This window comes from Fundulus heteroclitus, chromosome 20 (assembly GCF_011125445.2).
Source record: "Fundulus heteroclitus isolate FHET01 chromosome 20, MU-UCD_Fhet_4.1, whole genome shotgun sequence".
NCBI classification, from domain to species: domain Eukaryota; kingdom Metazoa; phylum Chordata; class Actinopteri; order Cyprinodontiformes; family Fundulidae; genus Fundulus; species Fundulus heteroclitus.
Window position 1 is genome coordinate 39,392,528 of NC_046380.1, and position 26,570 is coordinate 39,419,097.

A 26,570-nucleotide genomic window follows, 5' to 3' on the forward strand; every position below is an offset into this window, starting at 1 on the left:
TATAGCAGCGCCACAAACGTGGGAGATCTGCACGTATCAGATCATGCAAGGAAAAATAAAGACTCATTCTGAGCAAATTGAACACCACTGGCAGACTGGGTGTGAATTCAGCTCAGCATCTGATGCACTCATTCCAGTGTTGTTATTGTCTCTACGGCTATCTGCTGCCATCTCCATCCAATCACTCTGAAGGAGAACCTGGGAGACAAGGAGCCGCCGCACAATCTGAATACACAGCTGCTCTGGGCTTTGGCCAGTAAATGAAGAATTCACACTAAACAGATGCCTTTTTCCCCGAGCCAGGTGACCAAAAAAACAAACAAACAAAAAAAAAAAAAGCAAAATTAACGTCGGTGTTTTCAGTTGGAGTGCAGCAAAATGCCTAACACGAAATGAAACAAAGACTTCTTAATTCAATCATGTACATGCGATTGTGACGAACCTTTTTAAGGTTCAGGGAAGGCGCCAAAACGGCTCTAACAGCGCTACTGTGACACCAAACAATGGATGTAGCTATGATCATTTTCCCAACTTAAACAATTAATCTGGATTTAACTGTAACTTTGAGCGGATGGAGAGTGTTAGGTATCCACTACAGAGACAGCCAGGCTGTGAGAAAACATTTTAGTCTTGATAATACAATAAACCCAACCAAGCTTAAATAAAAGTGCTTTTTTTCTTTCAGGTTTTTTTTTTTTTTTTGGATAGACTTAAATATTAGCCAAAACATTGCCCAAACATAGATATTCATAAATGTATTGTTGCTGGCCTCCAAACTCAGTCTCAGTAGCTGTAAGGTTAACAGTCATGAAAGAAGTGGGAGCAAGCGCATTCTTTCTTCTTCTATATTTCAAGCCCACCATTTTACGTTGCAAAGGTTTTGGTACCGCAAAACCTAAATCGACAGACATAACGGTGTACAGGAGAAAGTCAACTCAGAAAAGTGGCTGAGGTCAACTTCAGATACGGCAAGATAACAATACGTATAAACAATACTGCTTTTTGTAACAGATTTCAGGTATTAGCCTGTTAGTGGAATCAAAGTATAACGAGGTTTAAAAGGTTCTGATTTCAAAATCAGTAAAGTGTTCTGTGATATTCTTCCTACAGTTTAATTGAATTAATAAAATGTATTAATTTGATTTAATCATGAAAAACCCAGATATTCAGGGTGTGGAAAGCAGCTTGCTGCAGGTTATCTGAGCAGATCCCTACACTATATAGTGTACTTATTTAATGTTATTTGAAATTTCTGTGTGAGTACTGTAAGCATTTTCTTTTGTCTTTTTTTTGTGTAGACATATCATCAATTGTACTTAAAATACTTTTTCTGAAGTCCTTTTATGAAAATGAAAAATGAAAAATGCTGAAGTGACCAGACCATTTTCAAAGGCATTGTGCTTAGAATAATACCGTACAACCCTTCTCCACATCTCGCTGCATGATACCAATCAGCTGTCTGTGCTGCAGGCTCTACCAGATCATTTAGCCCAACTAAATACATTTCCATTAAAATATTTTATTGTGATACAACCGCTTTTGCCCTTTCTTATTTAAATTTCTTAAAATGTACATTTGTCCGACTGTTAAGAGCACAGAAAAGGGAGGCGTTGCCCCTTCCCACCCATTGCTGTGCACTGTTGGCCAGGTGCATTAAAGAATCATGCTATAGTTTATCCTTTCCCATAGGGGACAAAATTGGCTGTTTTTTTTTTTTTTTCCAGTCCGGTAAAACGGTGCAGAAAGTATAGTTGACGAGCTTGAAACACCCTGTCTGGAGGCTGGCAACCTACGCAGATAGCTCTACAAATTAACCAGATAATATGCACTTTTATATACTTGCGCATATATGCATTTATTCCTCTTAGTTTTTGTAGTCTATGTATCGGAATCAAAACACCACCGGGCCACGGAAAGATAATCGCCATAATGTCATATAACCTATACCCAGCAGTAGAAAAAATTTTGCTTGCCTGTTCTGAATAAAAGCAATTGTTTCCTGTTAAGCATTTTCTTTCAACTTTCCATCATAATATCATGATTCTGTGAAAGCTAGTGTTCTTACTCAAGGTTGTCTTACTGTGATATTGTCTTAATAAAATTCTTTAATCTGGGTGCCCCAAAATAAAACACACACACATACAATACAAAACAGAAATCAATGACAGACTGTGACAGATTATGGTGTGTTTAAATTTGACTGCTATCGTTGGTTTCAACATCTGGCCAAGGTCCTCCACCACACATCCAGCTGTGCAGTTCTCCAGCTAAGAAGTCCCCGATCCCCTGGATGACACCCCCCCCACCCCCATCCCCGCCCCACTTACCCCGCTGCCCCTCGACATTAAACACAGCAAATGGCCACTCTAGGGGGCAGGGGAGTGAGTGCACCTAAAAGAGAAGGGAACAGAGCCCCCCCCCCACCCCCCAATCCTAGATAGATACAGCCGCTAAACACATGACTGGAGGTCAAAAATGAGGAGTAGGAGACACTTGGGTAGCCACTTTACAGTTTTTCCTTTCTCTTCTATTCTCTTCAATTCATCTCACGGCTTTTGAGGGGGGAAAAAAGAAAAGAAAACTGGCTGCAGACTGTAATTGCCTCTCTGGTTCAATCAAAGGGGCTTTTGAAAGCAAATGGTGCCACAGCACAAGCTCATCCCCCTGCCCTGCCATGCTGGATATTGCTGCATTACAGAATAACTCCCTGCATGGCTTCAAAAACATGTTTCACCTCTCATTTGGCTACTACTTGTTATTCTCCAAATATGTGCAAAAGCTCTATAAATATACATGAAGAGATAAGAGGGGGGGGGGTACAGTCCCCTCTGAATAAGGAGGATACTTTGAAGATGCGGTCGGCTGCATTTTCCTTTTCACTGTTCCGTCCGTCTGGGTGGGAATAAAAAACGAGGGGTAGTGTGGACCCACTGGTGGGCAAATATTTGGTTTTCCAGAATAGATCACAGTTGTGTTGAGCTGTCAAAGTGATCTGCTTAATTACTATCTCCCCGTGGGCTTCCTCTATCATCGCTTTTAGGCACAAAAGGGGGAAGATGACATTGTCAGACAACTTGTGGACATAAACCAGCTTCGTAGAAGCAGTAATTTGGAAGGGGTTCCTCTCTTTTTTTTTATGCGCAGGGATGTAAATCGTACCTGTCCGTATTGTAAAGTGCCTTCAGATGACAAGCGTGAGGCAAATAAACTGAAGTGAATTGATGCTGAATTCTTAAGCAAGTTTCTGCGGGAGCTTTTGGACCTGATGCGGTGTCTCTGACAGAGCAGAGCAGCACCATATGGACTCTGTCCTAGATGGAGGGAAATGAGCCCCAGCAGTGAGAATCCCCTGAAGGACCATCCAAACCATTTGAGGCTCGTCTGGAAACGCAACCATCAGCACTGCGTGTGTATGTGTGTGTGTGTGTGTGTGACTGCGATCAGCACGCACATCTTGTCTCAGTTTATCCTCACAAATTAAGATGAGACTGATCTCTCTAGAGATCACTGTATTGCAGGGTGGGTTTTCCCCCTTTTGTGTCAAATTAAGTTGCAAACTTGGCACCAGAGTTTCTTTTTTTTTTTTTTTGAGTGTCTTTCTTTCATAAATCCTGCACGCCTAAGAGAAAGCAAAAGCATGCAGTGATAAAATCAGAGTGAACACTTACTGCTCCTAGGATGCAGATTTTTTCCTCTTCATTAACCTGCTTTAGTTGTAAGTCCAGTATCCGTCAGATTTGGTGTTTCAGATGCATTTCTTCTTCAATGCACTGCAACTCTCGGGAGAAAAAAAAACGAAGAAAGAAACAAAGAAAGAAAGAAAGAAATAAGGCGCTCTTTGCTCCAAGAGGGGAAATTACACTCTGTCCCTCAATTCGGCTCCCTCGGACGGGATTGGACGAGCACCACTTCTGCCTCCGTTAATCCAACGATCAGGAATGAATGTGCAGGCTGAGGCTGAGGGGCGACGCGTTTCCTCGAGCTCCTCGTTGCCTTGTGTGCGCTCCTAAAACATGCAGCCTGGAAGGAAAAAGCGGAGAGAGAGGAGCAGAGAGGGGAGCAGAGAGCGGAGGACAGCTGTGGCGCCACTGACTGGGGCGATACTCACTTTGCGCGCATCCCCGGGCTCTGCTCTCTATGATGTGCGCAGGAAGAAGCGCCCACTGGTGACGCGTAAAAAAGAAAAGCAACCGACCCCCTTGCGACACGCACGCACGCACGCACACACACACACACACACACACACACACACACACATACATGCACACACGTACGCACGCACGCACGCATACACAGAGTAATGCGCCACCAGCCTACGGACACCTGCTATTTCCACTGCTGGAGTAAGTGCTCGCCTCGGGATACTTATTGTTCCACTGCGCCAAACAGAGGAACAGAAGCTTGAAAATCTGTTTATTACAATTAAAACAGACATGCGGGGTAAACATTATGTAAAGATTGCTTATTTAAATGTCCTAATGTAGCTAAAATGATCTCTGACTTCCAGTTCCTACGAAGGATGTCTGTGGTAAATCAAACGAGCTGAAGTCACGCTTCTGCTGACCGCTGGACGATGATCCATACATTCGGGAGAAAAAAAGAGATTTCTATCTGTGCATTTTTTTTTGTAATTTGACTTTCACCAGAAACCACTGGAACTTATCAACATAAAAAAATACATTTGAATCTGACTTTAAATATTTTCTTTGTTTCGATATTTAGGATAAAAAACAGCAGCAAATAGAAATTGAATCATTGGCACGTCGGCTTAAATTCTGATACCCTCCACAGTTCAGTTTGTCCAAGCAAGGGTTAATAGTTCCCCAGTGACGTCACTACTCATTAGTGAAAGGCGTGAATGGACTCAAGTCGCTTTTCCTCCTCAGAACTCATCAGCATTTTAGATATTACTTTTTTACTTTCTTGTTCATGTACGTTTTTGTGGTAAATGAATACAGCAGGACATAATGTAGTCACACCTTGCAAAATACTTCTACTTGTGTCTCCCCAGTTCAAATAATAATAAGTGCAATAATAAGAGTTTTAGGGATCATCATAATATTTTTTGGGGGAAAAACGTGATAGGGACAATGTTGTTTTTGTTAAATGAGGCTTTTGGCCTTGGAACTCTTAACTCTGCTGCCCGACTTGTACTAAATAAATAGATAGCTAAATAATTAAATGAATAAACTAAAGTGTTTGCTTTGGTCACAGTATTTGGTGGTTGAAAAATTGCATGCTTGTCTAAGAATATCAAAAATGGCCACTTTTTTATTTCCAAAACATGCACCACCCTGGAGGACATATTGTTTAAAGATTAATAATAAAATTACTAATGGAAATAGTCCTTGACTCTAAGTCACTAACAATGGATGTGGTGGTAAATAAAACAGCTGATTTGCTACCTCTGCTGTCCACTGAAAGAGGATAAATAAATCCAGGAAAAAGGCTTCTCCGTCTGGGAAGGTTCGTTCATGTTTTCATATTAACGTTGTTAGTCTTTCCCTTGTTGTTTTACAGCACTGTTACCAATAAAGTTTCTGTAGTTTGAAATGCTGTTATAACATATCAGAAACAGTGCTGCCATTAAAGTACCCGCAAACTGATAATAATGGCAATGTCTCAGCCAAAATGTGTGGATGAGACCCCATATAAATGTGGCTCAGGCTGTATGAGTATCAAGAAGGCTTAGCAAAAGCTACCCTGACAATGAGCTTCTTGAGAACCACTTGGGTTAACTAAATTCAAACAATAAAGGAGGGGTGGAGAGGGGGGGGGGGGCTTTTGGATACCCAGCATTGGTCTTAGCTAGGTCTTCAAATCGGGCAACACACATTGGACCCTTAGGGGTCCCATTTGTTACCTATTGTGTGTGGCATCGATCCTGTAATTTATTAGGGGCCGTTATGTAACAAGCAGATGTTCCAATTTAGGCCACATTTTCTACCCATAAGGGACCCATAAGTGACTGTTGGCTGGGTTACTGTTAACAGTAACCCAGCCAACAGTGTGACTAAATAAAGATATAGCTAAATAATTTTTTTACGGCTGTTCCTTTCTTATTCATCCTGTGCATGCTCCCATGAAAAAAAATCCCTCAACACAAAACAGGATTGGGAAATGGTTGGATAATAGCTTTTGATGTTCAGGCCATTTCTGACCTGACAAAACAGCCTTGTCCCTATTCCATTAAATGTGCGTGGAGGGGGGCGGGGGTGCAAGTGCATAACATTAAAATGATTATGATATATGTAAATCAGTCTCCCTTTCTTTAAATGTAGCAAATAAAGTGCTGATAATTCACACCATACAGCTTTAAGGGTTCTAAAAGTATGACTGTCCTATCAATACATGGCAGTGAAAAGTATTTGCATATTTTGTTTATCTTTTTTCCCCACATGAATGTTTCAGGCCACCACACAAACTTAAATATTAGATAAAGACAATTTCAATGATAATACAGAAAGCTGTTCAAATGATGTTATCAAGGGAAAAAGTTACTGAAACTAAAGTGGTAATATATTAAAATGTATTTTCTCTTTTGTAAAATAATAAATTGATTTGTACTAGCCACTTTTTTTCCTTTTAGTTTATTTACACATGACACACCCAGGATTGGTAGCTGTCTGACACGTAAATTCAAGAAAACACTAAAATGAAACTTGTCTGACAACATGAAGTAGGCTATGATATATTAAAGAATTGTTTTTGCTCTTTGACAATGTATTTTAGGAAAAACTGGTTAATTTGTGGTGGGAACCTATGACAATGTGTTGTGGGAAGGACTGATTCTGTATTCCTTATTTTGCTTATATTTGCTGTATTCTGAGTTTGCAATATTATTTTGCTTCACACACTGCTGAGATGCTGGGAACGGTTTTTGTTTTGGAAACATGTTTTGGAAACGGGACAAACAGATCAGCTGTGAGAGAGAACTGGCCACTCTCGCTCCCATCTGATACTTTGTTTATTAGTATAAAAAGGAGGGGACCGCCCTCAGTCGTTGAAGTCTACCGTGGGTCCAAGTGGACGCCCGGCCGCGTGGATTGTGCTCTTACCGGCTTCCCAGTTCTGTGCCAGGGTAAGGGATAGAACATCACACTTGTCTGAAAGCAATGTTGCTTTAAGTGCTAGCTGCTTTGCGCGTGCGAAGTGCTTGCTGTTTTGTGTTGCTGTATTCTGTGGGGATAATAAATATGGGCATTATTATCCTAGCCAAAGCAGTGTTTGTGTTTTTTATTTGTGTTTTTTTCCGATCTCTTCCGAATCTGAATAAAAATGTCATAAAACAGGCTACAAGATCTGAAATCATCCTGCCCAGATATAAAGAAATTCAACAACAGATGAAAAACAACATAATTAAAATGTATCAATCTGGAAAGGGTTTTGATGAAACCATGACATCTGTCCTCTGCTGAAAAATCCCAAAGCAGAATGTTCGCCCATCAGTGAGGTCAATTATTTTTTCTCTTCATCACTGATTTAGTTTTTAATATTTTAAACATGAATAGACAAAAAAAAAAAAACATTTAAATTTCCACAATTTCTGTACATGTAAAAACTGTATTTCAAAAAGTACTGAGTGTGATGAAATTTTGTTAAAAACAACAACAAAAACTTGCTTTACATTTTCATCACTGGTGTCTAATGAGAACGGCTCATCTTTGTGAGCATTTCTTTGGCCAGTCTGTATGTTGAACAATAATTTTATCTCAAACTTCTAAGCAGTGCAGGGGGAAACGACATGTGTGGCACAAAGGATTATTTAAAAAAAAAAGCACTGTAGCTCTCTTGGTTTTATAAATACCACGTCACCTAATTTCACTTTTGTTGTTTTGAATGATGCAACAGTGTGAAATAATAGAGAGCTTTTGCTTAATTTCATTCCCTCTATTTTCTTTTTAGCAGGATTCAATCACATGCTTATTAAAACACATAGGAAAACATCTATGGGTTAAAAAGATCTTCCAGATTTGGAAAACTACTTGATATTGTTTTATCTGCTGGGTTTGAGGCTGTGTTGATCGGTAGTTCAGTGACTCACATTAGCCTCAAGCAACACGATGAGCTCAAGATCTCATCTTTGTCATGGCCCAGAGATTTCCAATTTTTAAATCTCAACCAGTCCTTTGTGGATCGGTGGTTTATAGTAGGTTTTTGGGCCATTGTTATGTTTCAGGGCCTCATTCTGGTACATCTTTATTTCTTTTAGATGGTATCACATTTTTCTAATGCACCATTTCATACACAGTTTCTTTGTCTTCTGTATTATGAAATCCTCCTCTTTGTCTATGCAAACATGCCTGTTTTTTTGAAGAGATCATAGGTTTGCAAACCACTCATGAATGTATGGGTTTTGGAGACTTATTTTAGCATCTCTCTGGTCTTCAGGGTGAACTTGCTGAGACAGCCGGACCTGGACATCCCAGCTGCATCAGGAAGGGCAACTGGTGTAAAAACTCTGCCAAGTCTATGTGGAAGTTGTGGTGAGTTGCTGGGACGACCCGTGAATAAAGGGAGCAGCCCAAATAACTCACTCACTGACACATACATCCTGGACAGGAGCGAGGTAAGGCAAGAGACTGCCCAAGCAACATTCTGCTCTCAAATCACACTGCAGCAAAGCTAGATCAGGCATTTACCTTGAAACTTGCTTGTGACCAGAAGAGCCCTAAAAGGACAGTGAGTGTGCTGCTTGAAGTCAATAGTGAGGAGGATTTTTTTTTTTATGTAGCAGCCAACTGTAGTCCGGGCTTTCTATTCTTAGAATGGTTTGCACCCTTGTGAACCCCCCAGTCTTTGCACTAGTGAAGTCTTCTTTTTATGGCAGACAAAGATAATGATATGTCTACCACCTGCAGGTCCCTCACTTTCCTGGATGTTGGTAAGGGTTTTGTTTCTCATACCATAGAAATGATCCTGTGATCATCCAGCACTCTTGCCTTCAATTGACAACCTGCCTTTGTTCCTCTCTGCATAGTTTTCTTCTTTTCCTAAAATAGGGTGCACCGAACTGTCGCCATGGCATCCTTTAAATAATTTCTTTTGTTTCTGGAGCCTAAGGATTACTTGTTTTATTTGTTCTAAGAAGTAAAAAAAAAAGATTAATAAAAGTACAGAAGTCTTAGCTGTTGAAGGTTCAAAGCACCCTCCTTCAAAAGCAAATAAAAAAACATATGCCTTTTATTTTCTTCTGCATTGTTGATGGGAAATAAACAGTAGCCTACACGGCCTTAGCCCACACGTCCATGAAAGAGCTTAGGACGCATTGTGCAATTAAGCCACAAGGGTTCCTTATATTTCAATGCTCTAATTCTTGCATTGAAAAAACATGAATGTTGTAAATAATAAAGCTGAGAATCTTATGTTACTGATTATATGCAACAGCAGAAGACTTATTTTTAAAATCGATTAGTGATCCCTTGCAATTTCTTGAACTAAACATGTAGCACCTCACAAACACATTTAGCCACAAAAATCAATTTATCACCTTTGGTTTTTAAGTGATAGACCAAAACAAAGCAGTGCGTCATTATTGTGAAGCAAAATGAAAAACTATATAAATATATATATATATATATATATATATATATATATATATATATATATAAATATATAAATTGAAATAAGAAAGTGTTGCATGTATTTTTACCCAGCGCTCATGAATCCATACTTTGTAGAATGCTGTTCTGGTGTAGTTGCAGCCGCAAGCGTTTTGGGATGCATCTAGAGGTTTCATGTAGGTTTGGGCTTTGACTGGATCATTCTAACATAGATATGCATTTTCTAAATTATTACAATGTACCTCTGACTGTATGGTTGGCTTGTTGTTCTTTTTTCCCATATTCCAGCTCTTTTGCACCCTGTAGTGGGTTTTATTGCCCTTTATTTGGTTCCTTTCATTTTCATTGTTGAATAAAAAAGTCACCACAGCATGAAATTGCCACCACTGTGTCTTACTAGGGTCTTTTCAGCGTTGTGTGCCATGTTAGTTTTCATTCACAAACAGCTTTTTGGAAATACACTAAAAATGTATTCTGTACCTCTACAAGGCGTGTAGCAAACTGGAAACAGGACATTCGTGGCTTTCATCTTGCAGCTCTTCCATGACATCCGGATTTGTGATTAGTTTCCTTCCACCTCACCATCTTGTATCACTTTGAATTGGTCTGTCACATAAAAATCCCAATTCAACAGTTTGGGGTTGTAATTTTACAAATACAAACAATATGGGTACTATTTAATCACAAGTAAATTAACCGGATCTCCAAAATCATTCATAATAAATAGTTGGGAGGGATCAACATTATAGAACATCACTTTGTACCACTTTTTTCAGATTTAGGTTCACAAAATAGATTCAATAGTTTGTCAGTAGCTGTGAACGGATCATTGTTACTTTGGGTAAAGTAGATATTGTGGTTTAAAACCTTTTGTAAGCCTCTGATTGCCCTGTGAGCAGTAGATGATCCACTGCTGTCAAAGAAAGAAAGGAGAAGCAGAAATAAAAGGCTATGGACACTTGGAAGGGTGACAGCAGCCATTCAGTCTCATTTTTCACTGCCTGTCAGTCATCACCCTAAATGAATATTCCTGTCGCTGCACATATAATTGCCCTTACTTTTATCAGGAGCAGTACACATGATTGCCTTAAATACAGAAATGATGGAGAGTTGAATATTTAATATTTCTGGTCACAGGAGAGCTATAAAGCTGAAGTGATGGGAAGATACAGGGATGGTAAAAATCCATTAATTAGGGTCATTTGGGGGTGCTGTTGGCTCTGGAAAGCAGTGCATGAGGGGTAGGAAGCTTTGTGGTGAAATAACACCTGAAGGTCAGTGGAGATAGGACGCTATCACATCCACTCACACTGCACATGATCCACTGTCATCTACAGGTAACAAGAGTAGGGAAATGAGGGATGTAACCATCCTGCACACACATGCATCAGCTTCAGAGAGCCTGCTGGGGTGTTTCTTCCCTAACTAAGGGGTAGAGAATATTTATAGCTCAATATGAGTGTTGACCTCTACAATGCAAGTAGTCAAAAGACAAATCAATCTTTCTTACAAGAAAACTTGAGCTGCAAGCATAGGTTTAGGCTTTAGAATCAATTTTGCTAAGATAAAAAATAAATACAACACATGGAAACTCTGTGAAAAAACATCACTTGAAATTGGTGCCCATCTCACAAAGGAATTGTGGAATTTGTAACGGCAAAAGCAGTTTTTCTCTGATTTCATGTGTGAATGCTAGCTGTGAAAATGTAAATGGAGGAAAAACGTCTGTCTTTAGATCAGATTTAACAGTCTGAACATTGTTATATAAAATCTTTTAAAAGCTTACTTTCAATACTGAATGTGAAACAGTTAACATATGTAGCGCAAGTAAACTTTATTTATATAGTACCCTTTACAGGTAAAAAACAAAATCTTGAAGGGCTTTATATACATATCTACATATGTGCATTGTCCTCTACTTGGCTTGTGGCAAACTGGAAAGAAGATCTTGGTGATCTTTGAACAGTAAATTTTATATTGCTGCTCTTTCATAGTGGCCAGATTCAAGGAGTGTAAGTCCTCCAGACATGCATTGTCTTCTTGGCTGCTTATCTGATTAACACATTTATTGATGGCACATCAGTTTATGTTGATGCCCATGTCTTGACAAGTTGGTAGTTGTTTTAAACTTTTTATTTTTATTTTTAGACAATAGACTGAACAGTTAACTGTTCAAAATGTTCAAAGCTTAGGGTATTGTACAGCCCCATTTTCACCAAGCCCACTCGGTTTAGACTGACATGCTCCTCTTTGCACTGCTTCTGGACGAGGACTTTTTGACTTGCTCCAAAGTTTGCCTGTAGGACTTAAAATGTAGCTTTATGAGATTTTTGCCTCAGCTATGGTGGGACTTAACAGCTTTCAGTGTGTGTAAAATGAGCGAAAGCCTCTGTAAATTCGGGGATCTGATACAGTGCATCTGCATATAGAAAGCTGAAGTGTCTTTTTTCTTTTTCTTTTTTTTTTCTTCGGGCATGATTTATGGTTTGTAAATAGTAAAATTATATTCCGGTTTGACCCACTCTATTCATGGTGGTCCTTGATATCAATGTCATCACTCTTCAGTTTTTCTGGACTTCCTCGGAGAAAAACCTTCTTATTTCCCCTCTCCCTTGGCCAATCACTGAAAAGCAGTGTGATCACATCAAAACTCCACTCGAGTCCACTCAGTTTGACCCTGCTCTTGAGAAGGGCCGAAGAACCGTGAGTTGTTCCTGAAATGCTCGCAAAGCGGGCGGAGTAGAGCAAGCCAAACTGAGGCGATGGTCTGTTCATCTTTTTTTTTTATTATTTTCCCTCAGGTGTGGTTCATGGTTTGTAAATGGTAAACGAGTTCACAGTTCACCAACTTAGGTTTAAATGACAATCGGTCTTGGGGAAATGTGTGTTTTCTGTATACAAGGAATATGATAAATCTCTGTTTAATCTTAGTCTTACAGAACTGTTACAAAATGGTTTCTAAATAATATAAAATGCCGGAAAAATCTGGCAAAGATGTTCACATTCGATATGAAGTACTTGCAGGTATTCTCCACAAACGTAGCAAAGACTTTATGTTCACTTTTCAGCCTCGACAAACATATAGACTGCGGGAAATCACAGACTGTCTGGCCAACCAAACACTGCTGCAACAGGGTTCCCCCACTACAGCTCCCTAACGAGACTATCCTATCAGCAGAGGTCTGGCACACCCGAAAACTCCAAAAACAGATTCAGAATTGGTTCATAACCTTGATGAACTGCACAGATGAAGTTTGGAGAAGTACCTTGTCACCTAAAACATCTGGAAACTAGTTTTTGTGACAAATGAAGGGTATGAAAGTGATATATGTATAAACCGATCTCCTTAATAAGAATACAGTTAAATAAAAGGAAAAAGGATTTTAATACAGAAGCTATATACACTCAGTAAACTGTGCGTTAATGTAAGCTTGTAAGTCCTGAACTGGGGAGAGAGACAGTGTCCAGTTTCACGCGCGGCTCTTGGCCTTGTTCATAAGGCTGGTAGCAGATGAGAAAAAACTGTTCTTGTGGCATGAGGTTTTGGTCCTGATGGACCGCAGCCTCCTGCTAGAGGGAAGTGACTGAAATAGTCAATGACTGGGGTGCGAGGGATCAGCCACAATCTTCCCTGCACGCCTCAGAGTCCTGGAGGCGTACAGGTCCTGGAGAGATGGAAGATTGCAGCCAATCACCTTCTCTGCAGACCGGATGACATGCTGCAGTCTGCTCTTGTCCTTAGCGGTGGCACCAGCGTACCAGATGGTGATGGAGGAGTGAGGATGGACTCAATGATGGAGGAGTAGACCTGCACCATCATTGTCCTTGGCAGGTGTAATTTCTTCAGCTGGCGCAGGAAGTACATCCTCTGCTGGGCTTTTTTGGTGAGGGAGTTGATGTTCAGCTCCCACTTTAGGTCCTGGAAGATGATAGTTCCCAGGAAGCGGAAAGACTCCACAGTGTCCATGGTGGAGTCACAGAGGGTGATGGGGGTAGCTGGGGCTGAGTTCTTCCGGAAGTCCACAACCATCTCCACTGTTTTTACAGCGTTGATCTCCAGGTTGTTCTCCCTGCACCAGGTCACCAGATGGTCAGCCTCCCACCTGTAGGCGAACTCGTCACCATCAGAGATAAGTCCGATGAGAGTGGTGTCGTCCGCAAACTTCAGGAGCTTGACAGACTGATGACTGGAGGTACAGCTGTTGGTGTACAGGGAGAAGAGCACAGGAGAAATAACACAGCCCTGGGGGGAACCAGTGCTGATGGTCTGTGAGTCAGAGTCATGTTTTCCCAGCTTCATGTGCTGCTTCCTGTCAGATAGGAAGTCTGTAATCCACCTGCAGGTGGAGTCGGGCACATTCAGCTGGGAGAGCTTCTCCTGAAGCAGAGCTGGAATGATTGTATTGAAGGCAGAGCTGAAATCCACAAACAGAATCCTGGCATAGGTTCCTGCAGAGTCCAGGTGCTGGAGGATGTGGTGAAGGGTGTTATGGAAATATATAATCACTTATATGATAATAGTGTATTATATGAGAATAGTAAGTTATACAGATATCAACCTTTAACCCAGTAACCTAAAGATGAGAATGTGTGCAGAGCACAAAGGTGGATTTAGACTTCAGCCAGCGTGCCAGCCACGGCACAGAACGGGGAATTTCTGAGAGCCTTGTGCAAGAGATAGTCTTAGATTTCTAAATGCAGTTGATTGTGTGAGATTTCATTGAGGGGGCTTCAGAGAAAACAATCTCAATATAACACAAACTAACCCTTTCAGAGTTTTACTTGTATATATACAGATTGTATATTCCCTTCCAATGCAAAATTTCAGGATGTACTACTTTCTGTTAGTCAAATAAAATCTTATGAAATGGAGTTGAAGAGAAATTTTTGTACAGTACTAAAAAATAAACAACATACATTAATCTTCAAATTAAACAATATACACCAAGTGTTCATACTGATAGGGTTTACTTAGTCCTTTCTGAGGTTGAAAGAACTTTGCACCAGGTGTAAAGCCTACAAAAAACATTGCTAAGCCATCTGCCAGTAGTATCGATCTCCCCCCACCTACACACTCATTCTCCTCCTTCCATCTTCCCACTGTCTTGGAAATTACAGAGCTCATCCAGAAATCCAAACCATCCACCTGTCAATTGGACCCCTTCCCAACACAACTTGTCAAAACCTGCCTCCCCTCTCTGGTCCCCCTCTTTTCTGCTATCATCCGCACCTCCCTCACCACTGGAACTGTCCCTACACCTCTCAAAACTGCTGCCATCACCCCGATTGTAAAAAAAAACCTGGTGCCGACCCCACCAACTTCAACAACCTCCGTCCTATCTCCAATTTACCCTTCATTTCCAAAATTCTCGAAAAAACAGTTGCCTCCCAGCTCCATTCTCACCTATCTGCCAACAGCCTGTATAAAGAGTTCTAGTCTGGTTTCCGGCCACTCCATAGCACTGAAACAGTACTCATCAAATACACCAATGACCTCCTCATGGCATCTGATTCTGGACTACTCACCATCCTCATCCTCCTCGACCTGAGTGCAGCCTTTGACACCATCTGTCACACCACCCTCCTCAGTCGGCTTTCTTCCATTGGCATCACTAACATCACTGGACTGGTTTATTTCCTACTTTTCTGGCCGCACTCAGTTCATTCAACTGAAGACCTTCAAATCCACCCCCTCCCCCGTAACCTCAGGTGTGCCCCAGGGCTCTGTCCTGGGGCCCCTCCTCTTCATCATCTACCTCCTTCCCCTTGGCAATATCTTCTGCAAATCCACTTCCACTACTATGCCGATGACACCCAGCTCTACCTCTCCACGCAACCATCGTCGTCTCTTCCTCCCACCTCTCTCATAGATTGCATCTCTGAAATAAAAGCCTGGTTCACCAAAAACTTCCTTCAATTAAACAGTAGTAAAACTGAGGTTCTCCTCATTGGCACTAAATCAACTCTTTCCAAAACCAACAGTTTCCCACTTATTATTGACAGCTCCTCCATCTCCCCCTGCCCCCGGGCTAAGAGTCTGGGTGTCATCCTCGATAGCACCCTATCTTTTCAATCCCATATCAATAACATTACCCGGTCTACCTACTTCCACTTAAGAAACATCAACCGCCTCCGTCCCTTCCTTACCCCACACACTGCTGCCACACTGCTGCCTTGTCACCTCCCGACTGGATTACTGTAACTCTCTCCTATTTGGCCTTCCTCAAAAATCACTCCATAAACAACAACTGGTCCAGAACTCAGCTGCTCGCATTATAACAAGAACTCCCTCTATCCACCACATCACCCCAGTCTTCCGACAGCTCCACTGGCTCCCCGTGCAATTCCACATTCAATACAAAATTCTCATGATGACATTCAAGGCCCTTCACCACCTTGCCCCCCCATATCTGTCAGGCCTCCTGCATATTCCCACCCCCTCCCGTGCTCTTAGATCCTCATCTGCTTTACACCTGTCTGTCCCTTCCGCCCGTCTCGCCACCATGGGGAGCAGAGCATTCAGACGCTCTGCCCCCCACCTCTGAAACTCTCTACCACCCCTACTGAGAAACACGGACTCACTTCTCAATTTCAAAATCACAACTCAAAACTCATCTATTTAAGTTAGCCTATTCTCTTTAAATATCAATTTCCCTGTCCCAGCCTCTATATTTTTTAATGTTTTTTATTTTGACTTTGTTTCTGACATTGTGTTTTTTTATCTTTTTGTACGGTGACCTTGAGTGTCCAGAAAGGCACCTTTTAAATAAAATGGATTATTATTATTATTATTACCACGGAACTTTCAAAAAACAAGATAGCGACAGCTGACATAGCCATTGCAAGAGCAAGTAGACCATCCTGCAATGCCTCTCAGTAAAGTAACAGCTCAGTGTCACACATTGCTCACATGCATAATATCGTACTTCTGGTCATGTAGTGAAATAAAATCCTAAGAAAAACACACATGGGTTTGTTTACTAACAGAGCAAAAACAAAGTGGAAAATACATAAAATATAATAATCCAACAAGGCACGGTTATTTTTTTGGAAAATCTTTATACGCAACCCCAGTGAGCATAGAAATTCATAAAGTCATAGTACGTGACTTGGCCTCTTCAAAATTACTTGAATTAGTTACATTAATAGACATACCAATTTTTTCTAGCAATAAGGACAGAAAACAGGGGGATTCTGTGTCCCTGGACAAAGGCACCATGAAAACACTTTTTGCTTGTTACATCCATGAATGAGAAGGATGCACAAATTCCTATCATAGAAGACTTGGGCTATTTTGCACTTTTCTACACTCTTTTTAAAGTCTAGGACTAAGCTTCTGACAGGACATCATGAGGGGAGAAGTTAGAAAAAATTGTAGAAAAGACAGACAAGTTAGGATATAAAATTCACCTGAAGGAATAAAGAATTCCAGAGAGATGTACAGCTCTAGCTTTGACTGGAAGACCGTGTTTCTAAGCTCCAGGCTTAGCAGCAAACTGTATGCTTCTTGCATTGTTGCTGCTGCCAGGTCTGTAAACATGAAGGCAACTTCCATTGGTGAGACTAACATTGTTCTACCAGTACACCCCAAGCCTGTGCTGTAGTACAAAACAAGAAAATATGTAATACAACACCTTGCTGTAAATGTTTCAAAAGAGGGGCATCTGTACCAGCATGCACACACACACAGAAACAAATAAAAAAATAAATAGTCAAAATTTACAGTTCAGCATGTATGCATTTGGACAGCTGGTCAGTTTTAGCTCAGGCTCTTTGTTTCAATAAGAAGATAAAAATATATGCTGGCTAAGAAATCTGTAAGCCAAGCATTCAATTATTTTTCAAGCATTAAATTCAGTCTGTGTCTGCTCCAAGAAATATGTCTTATGGCCACCATAGATATACACAATATTAAGAGTGAAAGGCTGAAGAACTAATGAGTCACACTGGCGCTGTCGTCCGTATTTAAAATCAAGGCTACCATATACTTTAATACGCTATACTTAAAAAGAAAAATGCTTGGATGGATCAGTGGTTTTCTGAGCAAAAAATAAGCAAAATAGTCTATTTGACACAAATTAAAAAAAAGAAAAAGAAAAAAGAAAACCCAATATAAAATGATTTCAAATGACTCAGATGATTACAGGTACAGTTTACACTCCAAGACATTGGCTTTTCTTGGGTCATATATGACGCATTACGATTAGGAATGACAGCCCACAGTTCCATTTAGATCTGCTCAGGTAATGATGTACTGACACACAGAGCAGATATGAGCCTTTCAGACATGTTTACAATATATCAGGCTACACTTCCACTGGGAGAAAACATATGCTGACCTAAATGGGTTCTGACATTCATCATTTTTCCAATGCTGAAGACATCACTATTGTCTTGTCAGACCTTCATGTAACTGCTTAGATGTGCTGAAGGATGTCTGATGTCAGCTCCGGTTTCTTCACTTAAACATATTTAAATTCTGAATCAGAATCAGGTTTAATCACCAAGTTGCATCATACAACAAGGAAGTTGACTTTGGGTCCATTGTGCTCTTATTGAAGACATTTTAAGTAGATTATACAAAAAAGGAAATAAAAATATATTTTTCTTTAAACACAAATATGTAGATTTTCAATAAAAGCAGGAGGAGTCCAGGAGAAGGTAGTATTGGGTGATGTGAGAGCTTTCAAAGGTTGGGTGATGAGGCTGAAGTGTTTGATAAAGAGTTGGTAGATGTTTGTGAATCCCAGAAACCTTTTAAGCTGTTTACAGGTCGTGGGGACCAGCCAGTCAACCACTGCCTGGATCTTGTGGAGGTCTGTCTTCACCCGTCCACCCTCAAAGATGTAGCCCAACAAGGGGGTTGATGAGACTTGGAACTCACACTTCTCTGCTTTGACAAATAACCGGTTCACAAACAGCCTCTGCAAGTGAATATAATTTACTAGGGGAGTTGTATCTGTAGACCAGTTCATTGTTATTGTTTTGATCCGGGTTTTTCGCGCATGCACGCCGGACTGGCAGGCAAAAGGCGAACACAATGGCGGACGCAAACAAAGGAAACGACGAGTTCTCGGCATATTTTTCTTCTTCAGATAACGTATCAAAAGATCATTTTAAGAGTAAGTTGATGGTTGATGGTATCAGATTGCCAGATCCACACAGCAAAAGCCAGAAGGGAATGGAGCGAGTCTGTGAAATGCTGGCCAAGTGTTCCGTACGGCGACAGATACAGCTGCCAAATGAACACGGCAGGCCAGTACACATGAGAGAGCATGAAAGTCATGAAACCACTGGACGGCTACACTTATTTTATATCGGGACATAGGCACCAGCAACCCCCGCGACCCCATGAGAGATTAAGCGGGTCAGAAAATGGATGGATGGATGGATGTTCAGACAAGTTTGTGTAACATACGAAAGCGGAGTCGGACACAGATAGCGCCTCAGCAGAGAGGAAGATCCGACACCGGTAGGTTAAAAAAAAACATTGTTCACTAAGGATTATTTTGGTGTTTTTGTCTTATTAATCCTTTTCACAGACTCATGCCAGAGGATTTGCATACATTGTACATGTACGTATATTATTACAAAACAAACGTTTATGTCTTGACTTAAGTATATATCCTCATTTTTATTTATATATTTATTTAAGTAGAACAATGACCAGTGCAAAATTAAGTTGTATTTACCGGAGATGAAGTGTAGACTGCAAATTTTGTCGTGGTATGATGGCTCCCACAGTCGATTGGGATTGTCTGCCTACGTCCTTTTCATTAAAATGATCCATTTCTTTCTTCTTTCTTCGTCCTTCGGTAAACGAAAGAAACGTACATCCGATGATTTGGAATGCCTCTGTGTGCAACCGGGAGCACAACAAGTCATAGGCATTGTTTAGATTCCAAAAAATAAACGAACTAAAAGTGCGCTCTAAATCAACCGTTTTGTAATGATAGTAGACGAGAACAGTACTGTTTTTGCCTACCCGTGGGAGCCGGATGTAGCGTGTGACGTCACGTGTGAACTGGTCTATTATGTCGGACATTGGAGAGATTGGGTGTGACTAATGAGCTGGCTTGGAAAGGTGGGAAGGATATGGGTGGGACTGTAAACAGGGGTCTGAAAAGAATGTACTCAGGACTCAATGTCAAAAAATTTCCAGCTGATATGGGGGTTGTATGTAGCCATCCAGGGGTACCCAAAGACAACATCAGACTTTTGGCTGGAAAAAAATAATACAGTCTGTTCACGATGATTACCTAAAGTGACTAGATGGATGGGTTTGATTTTATGTGGGATAGTTTGGAGAGGATTGCCATTGAGAATAGCGACTTTTATTGGAGAGGGTAGTAAAATCATGGGAAAATCATCAAGGGAATACCATAGGGGTGCCATCAGCCTGTTACGCTTTATTCATAAATCCTGATGAATCCAATCAATTACTTCGACTACAGTCATGTCTTGATGACATCAAAAGCTGGATGACTTTAAACAGTGTGCAATTTGCAAAAAAAACAGACGGGGGGATCATTTCCTCGATTAATCACATAATGTCGATAGGTAACTCGAGATTATTTGCAAATTAATTGTATGTTTTATCCTTTTATTTCTGAAAGTGTAATAGCCTGTTTGGGCATTTTAATATGCAATTTTGCAATAAATGACACTAATAAAATACATGCTTGTACAAAAAATATTTTTATTTTGTTATTTTTCAAGCACTTTTCAGAATTGGAATGAAAACATCCTGGTGACAAATGTTAAACTCTGGACTATAATGGCTAAACGACTAATCATGACGCCCTGATGTTTACACAATGTGTAAATAAATTGTAAATAAATACCATGCCGATATATTTTTTTGCCTCTTAAACAAAGATAGACATGGTATTAGGCATTAATAAAAATTTGACATTTTAATAAAGTCATAAGTTTTATTGTTAGTTTTTTCACTCTCTCTCACACACACATCTAATTCTGAGCTCTCACACCAACAATAACTTCTTTGATTATTTTTGCTTGTTGTTTATATCCATATTCATAGAGTTTAAGCCTGGAAAAAGGTTTTAAATTTCCAGGTCATTCCAGTCTTACACTTTGCTTGCAACTGGGCAGGAGCTTAGTACCCTGAAAGAGACTGTTTAGCAACTGTTTAGTAACTCCAGGTCCTTCGTTTGGCAACGTGATTCAGCCTTAGTTTGTCAAATACAGAGAAAACAAATTAATAAGCATTAAAGTACGGTTTATGGGTTGGGTTTCTGCAATGTTATCAACGTGTAAAAGCTCATCTTCAGAACCAATCTCTGCTTAAAATGGTGATCTGCACCAAGTAATCTACTTTCAGCAGTTATCACCGGTTATTGCACCATAAACTGCAGAAAATACGTGCAGAGTTGCTCTCTCTGTCTTTACTACCGTCGGCTCCTATGGCGGAGGGATATTTCAGCTGGATACAAAGTGTGGGCAGTGCAGGCAGGTCTCTTAATAACCGCTGTTTCGTCACTTATTTTAGAGCCCAAATAAGCGATTTAACTTTCAGAAACGTGCCAAAAAAAAAAACGCAACCCGCGACTCATGAAATTTAGAAGCGCCTTTAGAATAAAACAAGTTCAAAGTCGGATGAAATAAACAGTCTGTGCAACAGTGAGCATGGGTGTGTTTTGCCATAGTCTCTAGCTCTCTTGAAACTACGGAAAGCGCCGAGGGTAAAAGAAACACAGTCCGGGAGCGCGGTAGGGAAAAACATTAGGGAACGATGTGTGTGTTTTGACGCGCGATTAACGGCGACAAAATAAAAATGTCGGCGTTGTGGTCTAACGCGTTAAAACTGACAGCCCTAATGTATATACATTTTTAAATTCAGACCGGAGGGGGGGAGGAATGTATCCCCCCCAGGGATGAAACATGATTGACCAGAGGGGGGGGGGGGGGGGGGGGGGGAGTCACAAGCAGAGGGGGGTTAATCCCCCCCATCCCCCCCGGCAAATCGCACCCAGACTTTAAATTCCCTGCACTTAAATTCAGAAGTTGTAATCTTTGGACCAGAGTCCTCAAAAATAAACTTCTTAATCAATCACTTAATTTTGGATGGCATTAACTTGGCCTTTGGAAATAAAGCAAAAAATCTTGGTGTTATTTTTGACCAAGACATGTCATTTAAATCCCATATTAAACAGGTTTCCAGAGTTTCCTTTTTCACCTCAGGAATATTGCCAAAATTAGAAACATTCTGTTCAGGGGTGATGCTGAAAAACTAGTCCATGCATTTGTTACTTCAAGGCTGGACTATTGAAACTCTTTACTCTCAGGAAATCCACAAAATGCAGTTCAAAGTCTTCAGCTGATCCAAAATGCTGCAGCAAGAGTTCTGATAAAAATCAACAAGAGGGCTTCCCTTCATTGGCTTCCTGTTAAATCAAGAATAGAATTTAAAATTCTCCTTCTAACGTATAAAGCCCTTAATAATCAAGCTCCATCATATATCAGAGCTCTGATTACCCCGTATGTTCCTAACAGAGCACTTCACTCTCAGACTGCAGGTCTGCTGGTGGTTCCTAGAGTCTCTAAGAGTAGAATGGGAGGCAGATCCTTTAGCTATCAGGCTCCTCTCCTGTAGAACCAACTCCCAGTTTTGGTCTGTGAGGCAGACACCCTGACTAATCTTGAAACTATCATTTTTGACAAAGCTTATAGTTAGAGTGGCTCATGTTAACCCGAGCTACCTCTATAGTTATACTGCTATAGGCTTAGGCTACTGGAGGACATCAGGGCCTATTTTTCTCACTCTACTTATTTCTACTGTTCTCCAGTTTTGCATTGGATTGCATTGAAATGACTTTTGTCATTTCAGCTTTTAACTTTTTGTTCTCTCTCTTTTTTCTTCGTAGTAGGTACACCTGGTCTGGCGTTCTGTTAGCTGTGACATCATCCAGGGAAGACAGATCACCCACTATTACCATCTAATGTAGAACAGATTACTGGATCAATGTGTGCTTCTGTGCTTTTTTTGTCTCTCTTGTTGTGTCTCTGCTCTGTCTTCTGTAATCCCCAGTCGGTCGAGGCAGATGACCGTTCATACTGAGCCTGGTTCTGCTGGAGGTTTTCCTTCCCGTTAATGGGGAGTTTTTCTTTCCGCTGTCACTTCATGCTTGCTCAGTATGAGGGATTGCTGCAAAGCCATGGACAATGCAGGCGACTCTCCCTGTGGCTCTACGGTTCCCCAGGAGTGAATGCAGCTTGTCGGGACTTTGATGCAATCAACTGGTTCCCTTATATAGGGAATTTTTGACCAATCTGTATAATATGACCCAATCTGTATAATATGATTGAATTTGACTTTGTAAAGTGCCTTGAGATGACATGTTTCATGAATTGCCACTACATAAATAAAATTGAATGTGCGAGGATGTAGAGTGCTGTTGGCCGTGTGAAAGTAGTTATTTTGAGCAAAAATGGAAGGATTTCATTGTTGTATTCTATGCCCACCAGGACCCCCTGAAAAACTGCTGGGCATTTTCTTGTAGTCCAGTCAGGCAGTTAAAATGAAAATCAACCAGCTGACCACAGTAAAGGCAAAGTTTGGCCTCTCTTCACTGGTTAGCCAGTCTTACCTAGTTGCTTCGGCTCCTCTGCAGATAATGCTCTGGATGGACCTGGCTATCGACTCTCTTCACTGGGACAGCTAGCAAGATAAAGGGGCATAAGAAGAAATACTCTTGTTCTCATTAGCTTGTTCTTGTAAACAGTTATCTACACAAATGGCTACATCTATTAACTCATCAAGCGTTTGAGGCTCATTATGAATAGCGAGATCATCTTTCATTTTTTCACTCAGCGCATACCTGAATGCATTTTTAAGAGCTGGCTCATTCCAACCTGCTGCAGTAACTAAACCCCCAACATCAACCGCAAGAGCAGTTACAGGGCGATTACCCTGCTTTAAGAGCCAAAGGTTATTTCCCGAATGCTGATCACTTGTCTTAGGGAAAAACTTAAGGTTATGGATATAACCCCGGTTCTCTGATTAGCATGAGTGAGTGTCTCACTATGGGGAACGCCTCCTGCGTGACCTCATCAGAAGCTCAAATGACATTACGCCAGCCCCGATTGGCTGGCAAAAGTGACAGTCTATGTCAGGAGGGGATGGGACCCTCCTCCTATATAATAGGCCGACATAGCTTCACTCGTCATTCAAAACAAGCTCACCTCTTCCTCGCTTCATAGCAAGGAGGGTGGTCTGGTGAGACACTCACTCATGCTAATCAGAGAACCGGGGTTATATCCATAACCTTAAGTTCTCTTTCATAGCATTCGTTTCGTGTCTCACTATGGGGAAAATACTGACTCCCGGATTGCCAGACATGCCTGTCAAGATGACAACTGTCCCCACTGATGCTTCACTCTGGAGAAGCTGCACTCAGAGAAGAACCAGTACTGAGGACCGAATGTGCCATAGTCGGAGCCGTGACATCCAAACTATAGAATCTAGCAAATGTGTGGGGTGACGCCCAGCATGCAGCTGAACACACCTCTTGAATAGAGACTCCCCCAAAAAGAGCCCAAGAGGTTGCTAGACCTCTAGTGGAATGTGCCCGGAGACCAGCAGGAGGCTGGAGGCCCTTGCTTGTGTATGCAAGTGCAATAGCCCCCACTATCCAGTGGGAAAGGCGCTGCTTATACACCGGCTTTCCCATGTGTGGTTTCGCCCACGACACAAACAGCTGGTCACCCTGTCTAAAACCACTCGTTCTGTCCAGATAGATCAGCAATGCGCGAACTGGACAGAGAGTGTGTAGACGCCTTTGCTCCTCAGAGGAGAAAGGCGGAGGGTAAAAAGCATCCAGTATTATGGGGGAGCACGAGCCAACCACCTTTGGAATAAAGGCCGGGTTAGGCCGCAGACTGACCCTAGAATTCCCTTTAGAAAACTTGATGCATGCTCGATGTGTAGAGAGTGCATGAATCTCACCTATGCGCTTAGCTGAGGCCAAAGCGAGCAATAAGGCAGTCTTCAGGGACAACGGTTTCAACTCTGCTTGTTCCAGGGGTTCAAACGGGGAACAAGAGAGCGCATCCAGTACCGTGGGAAGATCCCAGGATGGCGCCAATGGTCTAGATGTAGGCAACATACGACGTGCTCCTTTCATGAATCGGCACACCAAAGGATGTTGACCCACTGTCTTTCCTTCAAAGCCAATATGGCAAGCAGAAATAGCCGCCAGGTACACCTTGATGGTTGAGAAAGCTTTACGCTTTTCAATAAGGTCCTGTAGGAAAGACAGAACCACTGTCACAGAGCACTGAAAAGGTACAGCCTGTGACCCTGCGCACCAATTCTCAAACACGCGCCACTTGTTATCATACAGTGACCGAGTTGAGGGGGCTCTGGCACACTGAATAGTGTTAATAACGCTATTAGGGAGCTCCACCGTGTTCAGGTTGAACCACTCACGGGCCAGGCCCACAGAGCTAGCCTCTCTGGGTGGGGGTGGGATATTTCCCCCCGTGCCTGAGACAGTAAATCTCTGCGTAGTGGTAACGGCCAAGGTGGGCTGGAGAGAAGTTGAAAAATCTCTGCCAGCCAGTGCTTTCCTTGCCAACGTGGGGCTATCAGGATCATAGTCAGACCCCCTTCCCTCACTCTGGCCAGAGTCGGGGGAATGAGAGCTACAGGGGGAAACGCATAGAGGAGGGTCTTCGGCCACCTGTGTGCCAGTGCATCCACGCCCAGTGGAGCCCTCTGGTCGTGCAGGGAGAAGAACAGAGGGCACTGAGCGTTCTCCACTGTTGCATATATGTCCACGGTCGCCTGACCGAACCGTGACCATATCTGACTCACCACTTGGGGGTGAAGCATCCAGTCTGCATACAGTGGGTTTCCCCTGGACAGCAGATCTGCCCCGTAATTCAGAACACCCGGTACATGAGTTGCCCTCAGTGACCGTAGGTGCTTGCTGCTCCAGACTATCAGTCTGTGTGCCAGCATGTGCAACTGGGGGGACCGTAGCCCCCCCTGTCTGTTGATGTAAGCCACTACCGTGGAGTTGTCTGTCCTCACCAAGACATGGTGACCCCTTAGCCAAGGGAGGAAATGTTTCAGAGCCAGGTGAACAGCCAGCAGCTCCAGGCAGTTTATGTGGGTAGAACGCATGTGAGAATGCCATCTCCCATTCACCGCTCTCCCCTCGTGAGTGGCACCCCAGCCCATCAGAGAGGCGTCGGTGGTGATCACTTTCCTTGCCTGAATGGTTCCCATAGCGACACCCTGTGTCAGGAAACCTGGGCTCCTCCACTGCCGCAGTGCAAGTGAGCATTCTGTTGAGACCCTCACCCTGCGATGGCCATGTCGGTGGGGGTTCAGACCCAGAGAGGTTACCCATCACTGAATGCCTCTCATATACAGCCGTCCGAGAGGAATAGCCACTATAGAGGAGGCCATCAGGCCTAAAAGTCTTTGGCATTGTTTGAGGGAAACCATGTTGCCCCTGCCAAACAGCGCTAGACTGGCACGCATTGTCTCCACTCTTTCCATGGACAATGATGCCTTGGCCTGGAGAGAGTCCAGAGTGAGCCCAATATAAGTAATTCGCTGAGTGGGAATCAGTGTGCTCTTTTCCACATTTATCTGAAACCCCAGACTCATGAGGTGTTGTGTAAGAACACCTGTATGATGAGCCGCCTCCTGGCATGTGGGGGCTGCCACTAGCCAGTTGTCTATGTATGTCGCCACTCGGATGCCCCGCTCTCTCAGTGGAGACACTGCCGCCTCGGTGCATTTTACAAACACCCTTGTGCTCAGGGACAGACCAAAAGGCATGACCACATACTCGTACGATATCCCCTCGAAGGCAAATCTCAGATATTTCCTGTGAGGGGGGTATATGGGGACGTGAAAATACGCGTCCCTCAGGTCTATTGATGTGAACCAGTCGTCTGCTCGCACGAACCGCAGCAGAGACGTGTGTGTCAACATCCTGAATTTGTATTTCCTTAAACAGCGGTTTAGGG

General features: G+C 42.1%; 1 protein-coding gene across 1 annotated transcript in view; it reads right to left on the reverse strand.

Annotated features, from left to right (window-relative positions):
- cntn3b (contactin 3b) overlaps nt 1–4,210 on the reverse strand; it is a gene marked incomplete at its 3' end in the record, with an annotated part of 66,711 nt that extends 62,501 nt beyond the window's left edge. The window contains 1 exon segment of the mRNA XM_036151970.1: nt 3,669–4,210.
- Nucleotides 4,211–26,570: the final 22,360 nt, after the last annotated feature.